This window comes from Prionailurus bengalensis, chromosome A1 (genome assembly GCF_016509475.1).
Source record: "Prionailurus bengalensis isolate Pbe53 chromosome A1, Fcat_Pben_1.1_paternal_pri, whole genome shotgun sequence".
In the NCBI taxonomy this organism is placed as follows: Eukaryota; Metazoa; Chordata; class Mammalia; order Carnivora; family Felidae; genus Prionailurus; species Prionailurus bengalensis.
Window position 1 is genome coordinate 151,744,063 of NC_057343.1, and position 12,457 is coordinate 151,756,519.

General features: G+C 36.6%; 1 long non-coding RNA gene across 1 annotated transcript in view; it reads left to right on the plus strand.

The window, feature by feature from the left end:
• The first annotated feature begins 1,090 nt into the window (after window positions 1-1,090).
• The window catches only part of LOC122490874, a 39,914-nt gene continuing 28,547 nt past the window's right edge, over window positions 1,091-12,457 (plus strand). Inside the window, exon 1 of the long non-coding RNA XR_006299268.1 lies at window positions 1,091-1,256. This is a non-coding gene — a long non-coding RNA (uncharacterized LOC122490874). The remainder of the gene's footprint in view (window positions 1,257-12,457) is intronic.

Sequence of the window (12,457 nt, forward strand, 5' to 3'; positions counted from 1 at the left end):
TCCATTTCCCAAACACTGGGGTTTTCCTCTTCTTTGTAGCCATCCTCTTCTTGTTTTGTTTTCAAAAGGTTGATTTTGAACTGGAGGGACATTGCAGTTGTCTTGTCACTTAGCGTGATTTGAAAGTGAGAGTCTGTGTAGTGCTTTAGCCTGCCCTCAGCAATCAGGCCTCACACTCACAAGGCTCTGATTGTAGGAGTTGCCTTATTTGCATTGATGAGGATGAGCCAGCTGCTAGAGCATACAGAACTGCACCTGACACAATCACCGAGTTCAGGATTAGCGCGGGGAATCAGGAATCCACTGCGCTGCATGGCAATCTCAGACCTACATTAGAGTCACTCATGCAAAATGACCCAAATTTGCAATGAGCACAATTAGCAATCCAAAGATGCATGTTAATTTGGGGGCCGATATTTTCCTACATTTGCCTAAATTAAAAATAATAAATATACTCTTTCCTAGTTGAGTCTGGGCATGAAAAGAATTCAGGGGATTGTGAGTTTGTAAAAAATGTGTAAACCCCGGAAAATGTGGATTTCTTTGGGTAACTAGCCACCCCCCCACCCCACCCCACACACACCCAAGGTATTAAGTTTGGCATCAAATATGGTAAGATCTTTGTGGTGTCATGCTCCTTTTTGAATCAATAGAAAACAGCTTTTTATAAGGATAAAAATCCTAAAAATAGCAATAGCTGTAATACGTGGAAAAGGAAAGTCGAAGCTCTAAAAAGGGGGTTTGATATTTTATATTATGTATTAATATTTCTGAGGCTATGTTTGGGTCACACATAAGCACAGATATACTCAGTGATTTCAGGATTTTCTAAAAGTGCAAGAGATTATGTTGAATTTTTATTAAACAGAGTCTATAAATCAAATGGAACATTCTCAAACCCTGAACTGTGTTTCCATATGCCTGTAGTCTATAGGTATTGAAATGCTCACCTATACTTTAGGAAAAAAAAAAAAACACAACATTTTGCAAAAATTGAATAAATGATCATTCGAAGCAAAAGCATGCAGTTCAAAAGCTAAACCTCCCATTGGAGAACAGAAAATTTAATGAGCTTTTAATGGAATGCAATGCTCAGAGTAGTAAATTATTTGTTAGTTGACGATGCAATCAGCATGCTGATTAAGGTTGCTTGGTTTTTTACTAAACATTAACTGAATGAAAACGGGTAGTCCTTGTTCTGCTTGGGGGGCTTTAAGGAAGCAAATGGACTTTCAGAACAGAGATTGTCAATAAAGGTGAGTGCACTCCAGGTGTCATTTGAATATGATGATAAAATACTTCTGATAAATATTTAAAAGCATTTTAAATCCACAATGTTCGCCTAGTGTATTGTGGACTCTGTTTAAAGAAACAGTGGGCCTTAGCAGGCCTAACAACAATCCCTCTATCTCTCTCTAGAAAGAAATATCTAGATCTGCTTTCTTTTATTGCAAAAGAGAAAAAAAAGGGGGGGGGGTATGCTTTGAAAATATAAGCCAGCATGGACTCTGAGACCAAGAACTGTTTGGAATGTGAACCTAAAAAAAAGACAAAAAGGACAAAAATCAAAACAAAGGAAAATATCCTGACAGCAAATAAAGGAAGAGACATCTGTTTCTCTGGATAGATGAAGATAAAATTTTAATTAAGCAGTTTCGATATTCTGATGTTTTCAAATAATTGCTGTTAGAATACATATATATTTTTAAATTTATAAATGATGGCATTCTGAGGGCAAGAAGTATTGTGAAATCGGAGTTATATCCTGTCTAATTTAGGAGGTGTGAAGGAGGGAATAAAAGAAAAAGAACAAAAATTGAAAATAAATTATGTGATGCTTCTTTTTGTTTTAAGATGGTTAATACAGAATTTACAAGGTCTATCATTTACCATATATTAATCAATATATACATTAACTTTAAATATTGTTTCTGAGAGAGATTTTGTTACTAAATCTGTTTAAATTGCTAGATTTCTTTTCCCCCTCAAAAAGAAGGGTGGGTTTTTTTGTTTGTTTTTCTCTCTACCAATTGCAGAATGATGGGTTTGTAGGTTAATTTTCTTTGAACAGCTACAAAGTTCTTTTTCTATAAATCCTAATTAGTTTCATCATTGGTGATTCTCTGGCAATGATCAGGTACCCTTAATATCCGATAAATAACTACCTCTCACTTTTAACTATTCCTGTTTATGACCCAAGAGGTTAAAAGCCTTTGACTGGCATTTGACTTCTGACCTCATATAAATGTTATCTTATCAGTTCCTGCTTGTTAACTTGTATTGAGTGCTTGTCCCTGATGGCTTTTAGATAAAGGGTTGTGGGCTTTTTTCTTTTTTTTTCCTTTTTAATATATTTCCTATAGGAACTAAACCATTTGCTTTGTTCTATGCCTAGTGCACTCCAGTCTAGAGAGTAACCTGCTATAAATCTGTTATAAAGCCCCAAATATACTTTTATTTATTCTCGACATGATTTTAGTTTAGCTTTATGGGTGGGATTTTATCACTGAGAATATATATTTATTATAATTAATAGCAGTAATTACCAGTGATCTTAATCCTTTAACATGTTAGTGAGGAAGCTGGTTAGCTTGCTATTCTCTCTTTTAAAAAAATGCAAAAGTAAAAAAAAAAAAAAACAATTTTAGCGTTGCATTTTGTACCAGCATGAGATGAGTTAGAGAGATAATTTATGGAAATCTTGTCTCCCCAGACTTTAGAAGTCTGCCTAATGAGAGAGTCATCAGAAAGATATATCTTTTTTAAAAAATCGAATCCAGACCATGAACAGGGTATTTTCGAAACTTTGGGGAGGAAGGAGGTGGCCTGGCGCCCTCCTTTGCCCTCTGTCCTAAGAATTAAGAAGGATTTCAGCCCTTTATTCCATTTGCAGCTGTGTGTGTTGTTCATACATTCAAGTGTGTATGTGTGTGAGTCTAGCCACTGTGTACAAATCTAAATACATTTGAATGTTTGCATTTTAATCTCTCCATACCTCGATGGCACCGTGAGAGTATTCTAGGCAGATACTGGTGCCTCCGAGGCTGCCTCATTTGCAAATGACCTACAATGTGATTTCTAAACAAAATATTACATTAATTTCTATGTGGAAAATAGGCAGAAAGGAGGGGGAAGAAGGAAGAGGCAGCCATCTTGGAGTCATTTTGCCTTTTAGCCTCCTTTCTCCTCCCAAGGCTCGAGAGTTAGAATATTACCTTTATTTTTAATTGGCCTTGAACGTAATGCAAGGAAGCACATACAAGAGACCTTTGTATTCGTGTTTGGGGTAGAAAAAAGTTGTAACCTCTTTGGACTTTAAATAATAACTGCGACTATAGACAAACTACACCTATTATTCTCAATCCTTCTAAATAAATATACATATAAATGAAGCATATGCCACAGCTTGTAAGAGACCTGTACAAAACCTATTAAGGGAAACAAATGTCTATTTGGACCATTCATTTACTACTATCTAAAGAATTAATATGTCAGTAAAGTTATCTGCCCTTCCTCCTCCCCCATTCTTTCTTTTCTCTCCAAACACACTCTCACATGCACATACACAAACACACGTATTCAGATACCCCCAATCTGGAGAAATGGCGACCTTGGAAAGTTGTTTTTTGTTTTTTTGTTTTTTTTTTTTTAAATAGGGATTCCTTTTCTCTCAGGTCTTAAGTATTTAAGAAAGTAAAAAAAAAAGAAAAAAGACCAGCTTTTTATTTTTTATTTTAATTTTCTGTGTGTGGAGAGCTGCTCTGGGTCTGTAATGTCCTAACACTGCTTTCATCATGCTCATATTCTGGCAACACACAGGTTTAACACAATTTGTCCTAACTTTTCATTTCAACCATTGCTTTTCTCAAAGTGGTCAGAGTTTAAAGACTGCAAAAGCAAAGGGAAAAGAAATACCACGGCAGGGGGAAAAACAAACCAACCCCCAAACTGGTGCTGGTATTCACAGCATTGACACATTCTCAAATGTTTTCTCTGTAGTTATAACACAAAAGCGCTTTCTTCCCTGTTTTGATGTGTTAAAGACGGGAAAGAGAGAGGACACTTGGAAGTGGTAAAATAAGTATTCGGAAGCACAGAGAAGGTGTTTCTTTTCTGAATATCCAGCATGTGTCAATAACATGTAGATGCTTATAGTTTCATATTAATTAAAAATTTTTAAAACGGAGAGGGGATGAAAAGTTAAATTTAAGCAAGTTGTGTCAGATCCACTGAACTTTGAGCTATTGCCTTTCTGTGTGTAATTAGAAGTTCTGTGTGTAATTAGAAGTGCATCCGAAGCCAATCATTCTGCTATCTCTGAAATAAGGATATCCAGGATCCTAAGTCCCTCTGAAAAGGGTGTGAGGGGATCAGTAACAAATTAGTATCTAATTCTGGTATTTGGCAGAAGAAACCACAAACTTTATTTTTACTCCTTCAATGTCAGTAATCTGAACTAATTTTTCTAGCCAATATTATTTGCAGATTGTTTTACTGAGTGAAACAAATACGGATTTGAAAGACAAATAATGACCTGATTACTAAACACTCTCTCCTATTCTGACGGCCAGATTCTCTGAGTTGAATCCCAGAGTCCTTTCCTATTGTATTTTGTGTCCTGGCTTTTTTAAAAATAAGATTTAAACATGTAAGCTAGGTCATTTCAAAATTGGTATAAGTTATACTACCGCTTTTTTATATTTAATTATCAATATATAGTGATAAGTCTTGGTATACCCAACGCAAAAAAAAAAAAAAAAGTGTTTACTTACACCAGTTTCTATACCAATCAAAATGAACTCCCCCAAACACGTTTGGTGTAGTATTTTAAATCGTAGTTAGAGGAAGAAGATGAAGGGGAATCAGGCTTTTGGTTTTTCTGTAGAGCTGCCTCATCAAGATTTATGAAGTTACCTAAGGGTGTATTAAAATATATTGCTTTTGTACATTTATATGTTTATAAACTTACCTTAGGAATATATTAAGAAATACAGCCCATTTGGTTTTTCCCCCCCATTCCCTGCCAAAAATCAAACCTGCTCTGTCTGGGAAAAAAAAAAAAAAAAACAGAGACTTCTGTGATATCATGGACTTTTTTGTATTTCAGCAAAGAAGTAGAGCACATAGAGTCAGAAATATCAACATTTTTAGGACCTAAATTATTACTGTTAAGGTTTTATTCCTTCCTTTGGCAAGACCGATGGAGACGGATTTCTAATTTCCTTGGTTTCTGTCCTCTCTTTCATGTGTTTTCTTTATTTGTATAAATTAGCTTTGTCCTTTCTTAGTAGAATGTTTAATTTGGGCACATGCTTTCCCAGATAGATTCTCATTCCCACTGCCTCCAACTTGTGTTGGTTTTGGAGTGGGAAGTGGTTTTCCTCATTTAAAAAGCTTTGTAATTCAGACTCAGAGGGCCAGGACCTCTTTCTATCCATCTGGACATGCTCAATGGGTCACACCCAAGATCAGAAGCCATGTTCCTATCTTCCTTATGGGAAAATGATAAAATAATATCCACAAGCATCTGATACCAGGGGCACAGCCTGGACACACACACCTTGCCCTCTTCCCCTTGGCCTTGCATGTCCTGAAGAATGAATACATCCATCTCCAAAGCTGATGCTTCGAAGTGACCAGTCAGATGCTCGCAGGTCAGCTGGCTGTCCTCTTGGACAGAGGGTCCATAAATCAGAGAGATGTTGGTGTGGTTGAAAGAGGAAGGTAGTCTAGCCTGAGGGAAGCCACGTAAATCTCTCCCAGAGCATTGTTCCTGGTAGGGAGTGGGGGTGAGAGTTGGGGTAGCTCCTGGGGCCTCGAGCTGTTATTAATGCCCTGGCCCTCCTGCAGTGGGTGCTAACTTGTTGTGCATGAGAGCTGCCGCCACCCTTCCCAAACATCGGACCGCTTGGAAAAGTCAAGCACTGCTGAGCCCTGATTTTCATTTAATAGTCAAAACCAAGATGCATTTGGGCTATGATGATAGGACAGCTCCCTTGAAAAGATTATTTGAACTACAAAGGCATTCATTTAGGGCTAGCGATGTTGCAAAAGGGCCTGCTAGAAATTAGCAGCCTGTCCCGGTATTTGGAGAGCAAGAGTGACAACTTATTGGAAGTTCTCAAGGAATCATTTATATTTCACACTCCACTAGGCAGCTGATTTGAGATTGTCTGTTAGCATAACAAAGGCTCTGAGCCTGTGAACTTCAGAAACCTTTCGACCTCTTAGCTGCTGGCATGAATAGCCCCCAGTCCTGCCTATAGAGATCTCCCAAAGCTCCCCTGTTCGTGGCTAAATTGTTAATCAGGGTAATTTAATATAGTTTTCAATATGCCTCATCTCTTATTGGGAAAGGTATTCACAGCTTCCCTACCCCTGAAAAAAAGTTCTTTTATTCAAGTGTGAGAGGGGCAGCTGCAGACAGACCCCCATCCCTTGCTGCTCCCCCCACTGCTCTGTAGCAGCGGCGATGTTCCGAGCAGCAGCCCTAGCGAAGGGCCAGAAAAAGAAACTCGAACGATGATGCCTTTGCACGCACTCCAACCTGAACCTGAGATTCCAGCCTATTTACGCTAGGAACCGACAAAACAAAAACCCAAGGCTCAGCCATAACTGACATCTCAGAGCCAACACACACGCGCGCACACACACGCACACGCACACGCCACACCCCCTTCCCCTCCCTCCCTTCACCATGCTTCCCCTCCCTCCTCATCTCCCAGCTAAGCTTCTCTTCTGGCTCTCGACAAAATGCACCAGACCCCAAGGCCTGCTAATTTTCATTGCTCTCACTCTTGGAGGCAGCCCACACCGTCCTGCACGCTCCTTCATAGTCACCCTCAGCCCGGAGCCCGCATCCTTTCCCTGTGTCACATACACTTGCTCTCACCGGCTCCCTCGCACACTATCAATTCACATGCACATTAGTTAGCTGAAAAGAGCCAGAGCACAAATATATTCATTTTAATCCAGTTAAGACCTAAGAGGTCTCATAGGATATTATTCAATAGTTTGAGAATCAAGTATAAAACTCAGATTTTGCCACACTGTTTCATCTCAGAGAGGCCTACAGCCTGCCTTTCTTTCACTTTCCGCCTGTACATAATGTAAAAAAATAAAATAAAGTGATTAAAAAACAATCACAAGCAAACCACCCTGTTCTAGGCAATCACTGTTCAAATATCATTATTTTGTCTTTTTTAAACGACCTGTTTCTCATACCCATGTACAAAGTCGGAAGAAAAATATCATACAAAGAAGGAAAAAAATATGAAGTCGCTACCTTTAAAAATTAAAAATGAGAAGACACAATCTCTTAATCTTATTTTTCCACGTGAGAATTTTAAGACTTCTATAATCTTTCATCATTCGTTTTTACATGAGAATTTTAAGACCTCTGTAAAATGTATCTGAATATTTCCTGATTGCTTTGGTGGTGATTTTCTGTGCAATTGTGCTCTGTCTTTGTGCGGGTTGAGGCCCTGTGTCTTGCTTCTTCCTGGAACAGCCATTTCTCGTTAGCCCAGTCTTGGTTGGTGTACCACTCTCTCAGCCTCCTAAAGTTGGATAAAGCCAGGATCTAGTGCCTGAAGTATTTTCTTTGAATTTGCTCTAGTTAGAGTGGTCCCTGATGAGGGTGCGGACTTTGTTAACTCACTTGAGATCCTAGTCTACCTAGCATCTCAAAACTGCTGAGAAGGGAGACAAATTCTTTCTATAGGATCAGAGAAAGGATTACTAACCTCCAAACAGGAAGTACAAATATACACCCATAATTAATAAAACAAAACAGCCCAGCCTCTTTCTCAAGATAATTTTTCTTGGAATTAAAAAAAAAATTAAAAAAATACATTTCCTGGTCAATTTTAATATCTAAACAATGCCCAGAGGTGACACTTTGGAACAGAAAATAAAGTGAGTGTATTTGGTTATTGTTTCATATGGCAATCCCAAAATCTGCATTTTTCTTGAAAATAAATCTGACCACCTAAATTTCAATGGTGTGGAAGTTTTTAGATTATAAGCATTTTCATCAATAATGTATGCATTATTCATTTTAATGATAGGATGTTTAGCTTATTTTACTCTGTAAGTAGTGCTTTTCATTTTCGTGATGTCTTAAACCAGAATATTTAGAAAATATTAATTGATAATTACCACAAGTCACTGAATCAATATTTCTGGTTTCTCCTTTAAAAAGCCAAAAAAATTGAAGCATTCATATATAAATTAACAGAAATTTAACTTTCAAAAGATGGCTAGAGACCAAAAAATATTATGGCTTTTAAGCCCAAGAAAGAAAAAATACACAATTTACATTTTTTCAGTGCTTTTGCTTAACATTTTTTCATTAGCCTTTCCTTCATTAGAATTTATGATCCATGTCCATCATTACACTTTCACATCTCTGATTTCTGTTAAATTTTCTAACAAAGGTTAATAAATATAAAGGAGTAAAAAGGTCTATTTACTTTCATCTGAAGTGCTCAATATTTCAAGGTTATTTGTATTTGCATGTAAATTTTTCCATGTTCTAATTTAAATTATCAAAATTTGAGTGGAATTAATTCTGTTTGGACTTAGGAAGTAACAGGGATTTTTTTTTTTTTTTAAGAAATTGAACAATGTGATTTTGCTAAATTATAACATTTTCTTGGTGTTGGGCCATCTAACATTCTCTCTAGCATGGCACAATTTGGGCTTCACATTTATGGAAGGAAAAGGGTTGGGGGGAGAAGGATATATATTTGGAATGGTGTTTGACAGGGGGAATGAACGCAGACACCAGAACAATTATATTACAATCCCGTTGGGAATGCCAGCACCAAATTTAGCCAGACTGATGGGGTACTGTCTAGACGGTCCCTTTTGTGTATCAGCTGTTTTTTCCCTGCTTTATTGCACTGCCTGAATGTGTGAGTTGAAAATGCATATGGATCCCCAACATAACCATTCGTGCAACTATACATTGCTATTAAACTTCCTCTCATTTGGCTGAGAATCAAGGATTGTGTATTCGTACTGTATTTCCTTTACAATATTTTGTAATTAAAATGCAGCTTCCAGAACTAGTGGTTTAACAAAGCTTCTAAGATAAAGTAGAAGGTGCCTAGGCTGTTTTATTATATGACAAAATAAATGTACTAGGTAAACATTTCTATCTCCTCAAACATGTCCACCTCTTTTCTACACAAGTTAAAGAAAGCCAGGAAGAAAAGAAATAAAACAATGAGAAGAAAAAGGCATAGCACATGTAAATTACCACCTTTCCTTTTGAAAAGGGCAAGGATAGAAAGAAAGAATATTTATTAAATGTTTACAGTGTAATTAATTGCAGTGTGTGTGGTTTTCCTTTTTTTTCTTTTTTTTTTTTTCTTTTCTTTCTCTCTATTTGGTAAACCAAATAGAGTTCAGTAATCAGGGTTCTTGTGAGGGCTTAGAAATAGATTCTCAAACTCTTTTAAATACATGTTTACAAGATTACTTTAGTGTTATTGGGCAGATAGGAAATCCCAGAGACCTTTCACATCTGGGCAACTGTCAGGATTTTGTTTTGTTTGTCAAGATAGTGCAGGAAGGCTACTTCTTACTTATATGTGATTACAGTCTCCACACAAAACATTCATTGTTCAAAGGAGCAAGAAGGCACCCCTAAATAGGATACATTCCATGGGTGATAGGTACTAAGGTTGGATGCCTTTGCTAACAACCAAGAATTTGAAATGAGCACAAATTAATTATTCCAATGAGAAAGTGAGAAATAGAAAAACACATAAAGCTCATCAAAGTAGGTATCAGATCTACCTCTGTCTATGAAAGGTTAATCAGCAACTTTTGTCTACAGTCGCCAAGAACTGAAAGGTATAAGAAGTTGGAATTCCACAAAATACGTCATTATAAATAAAAATCAGGGCACAATTGAACCCACTGTTTAGAGAAGAGAACCCCATGTTTCATAGTGCAGATAACTTTTATTAATATGCACACACAAGCAGGAATTCTATATTCCATTTGCTGTAATTTTTTTCCCTTAACAAAAAGAGAAATGGTAAAAGTGTTTGCCCTTATTAAGGAAAACAAAACCAAAGGTAAAGTTGGTGATAGAAAAAAAAATTAATAGATACATTCTGATTTCTTGAGCTCAATTTTGTCAGTGACTAAATGATGGAATTTGGATTTAAAAAATTTTCCATACCTTACCCCTGGAATTCAATAACCACCACCTACTAAGGACAATGAAGATTTTATCCATCTTTTGAGGACTGTGCGTTGAAGAGGGCTAGAGGAAAGAGAAAGTAAATTTTATTCCCAATTTTAATGAACAGGAAAAGGTTAGAAATCACCTACTTTTTGCTTTGAAACATCAGATTACAAATCAACCATCATAAAATATGATGATGGACACAGGATTGGGGAAACTTCCTGGTTGGCAGAGGTTATGAGTCTTGACCAACTGACATTGAACATGGAGACCTTAGGTTGCACTTGTAGGTATCGACGCTAACAAACTCTGAGGCCTAAGTTTGGTATGATTGAGAAAAAGAAAATACAACCAAAGGTAGTGACAGAGAGCAAAAGAAACCAAGACTGGGAAATAAGCAAGCAAGAGAAAAATGAGGTGGGCTGGGGGAGAGCGGTGGTTGGGGGTGGCGTGCAGGGTGAGTGAGAAAGAAAGAGCAAAGAATGAATATTCTAAGCATTGTTTTAATCTAAAACAGAGATGCTTCCAGGAGAATGCATTTCAATGGAGCTGAGCCAAAAATAATTATAGAGATTTTCTTGTTTTGTTTTGTGAATGAAGAGCATCTCTTTTCTCTGGAGATGCGAGAGAGAAAGGACCAGAGCCAAGAGATTGAAGTGATGCCCCTCTGCCCCTTTGCTTCCACACAGCACAGTAGCAGACCTTTCTTTCTTCCCTTTTCCAAAAGCTATTGGCACTGGATTGTGCTAGGAAGAGAGGGAAGTGGCAGCAGGCCCTCAGACCTAGCTGGGTTTTCTATTCTAACAATAGCTTGTTTACTCTGATAAGGCTGAAGTATTGAAATTGGAAGCGAGTTTGGGGTGGGGGGGGGCAGAGATACATATTTTAGGTTCTAGAAATAAAACTGAGCTATTTACAACTAAGAATATTCCCCTGTTTGAGATACTTGAAACTTCCCTTGGGGTTTGTTTTACCAATTACATTTGTTTCCTTGTTTTTCATCATCAATAGCAAGCTACTACAGGAAATAAAGTATTCTCTCAATTTTCCTCCATTTTTTTCTGTGATGTAAAAATCTTTATCTTGGAGCCTTTTTTACAGGGAAAAAATTGTCATATGTTAAAATAGCTTGGGCTGTGACTGAATTTTTTGTGAAAGCAACATACTATACTCTTCATGAAAACTGGAAGAAAAAATTTTAGACTAATATGAAACATACAGGATCGGGGGGAGAAACACACCAACATTAACAGACTTTTGGGAGGATGGAAGTAATTATAACTCAGAACTAATACCTAAAGACTGTTCATTTTCTTAAGTCAAATTGATTTGCGTACAAATCACACTATTAAGTACTGTCTGAACCTGAATACTCTCTCCAAATCTTATTTTAGCTGTTGTGCCATGCTAATGTCCCTGTTGTCATTTTTATCATTCATAGATGTTAATTCTACAAGTAGGTTTAAGGTACCACTTTTATCTTTATATTACCTGAATTTTTAAAAAGCAATTTCAGAAACCTAAGAACCAGTTCCTTTCCTCCACATCATATTTCACAGCTTGTAAAAACTGACAGTCATTCTTCATAAATATTTGACCTGTTAAATTGAACAATTTTGGCATCCAGTAGAATAGCATAGCGAGCTTAACGGGTTAACATCATATAGGTAGACTTAACGGGTTAACATCAAAATGACCTTGATGTGAATTTAAAACAAGAAAAACTATTTGTGATGCATTAGTAGTCAAGATTATCTATTGGCTTAGGTATAAACATCTTAGATAGTAGCAAAAATGGATATAATTTTCTTTAAAACTTTTACATGTTAAAATTGTTCTGGTTATTCTGTCAAAAAACTATCGAAATGTATAGGAGATGGCAATAAAGTTGTATAATTCTATTATGTTGTTAAGGGTTTTTTTTTATTTCTTAAAGATGGAAAATACCTTCATGTACATGGGACTTTATTTAGGGATTTTCAAAACATGTTTTAAATGTCACTGTGAATATATTGTGTAAATCTATGAATATGAGTTTTATAAATCCACATTTAATTTAATTAATCATATTGATTCACTTGACATTTTTCTTCTCCTAAATCTCCCTTTCCTTTTTTTCCCCCAATCTCTCTATTAAAAGCAATTCATTCACAGTGGTAGACTAATTTTTGAAGCAGATTTTACAAAATAAAACCGACGATGGTTTTGGAAGAACTTTTAAAAGCATTCAACTTAAATTTGTTAGAAGTGGTT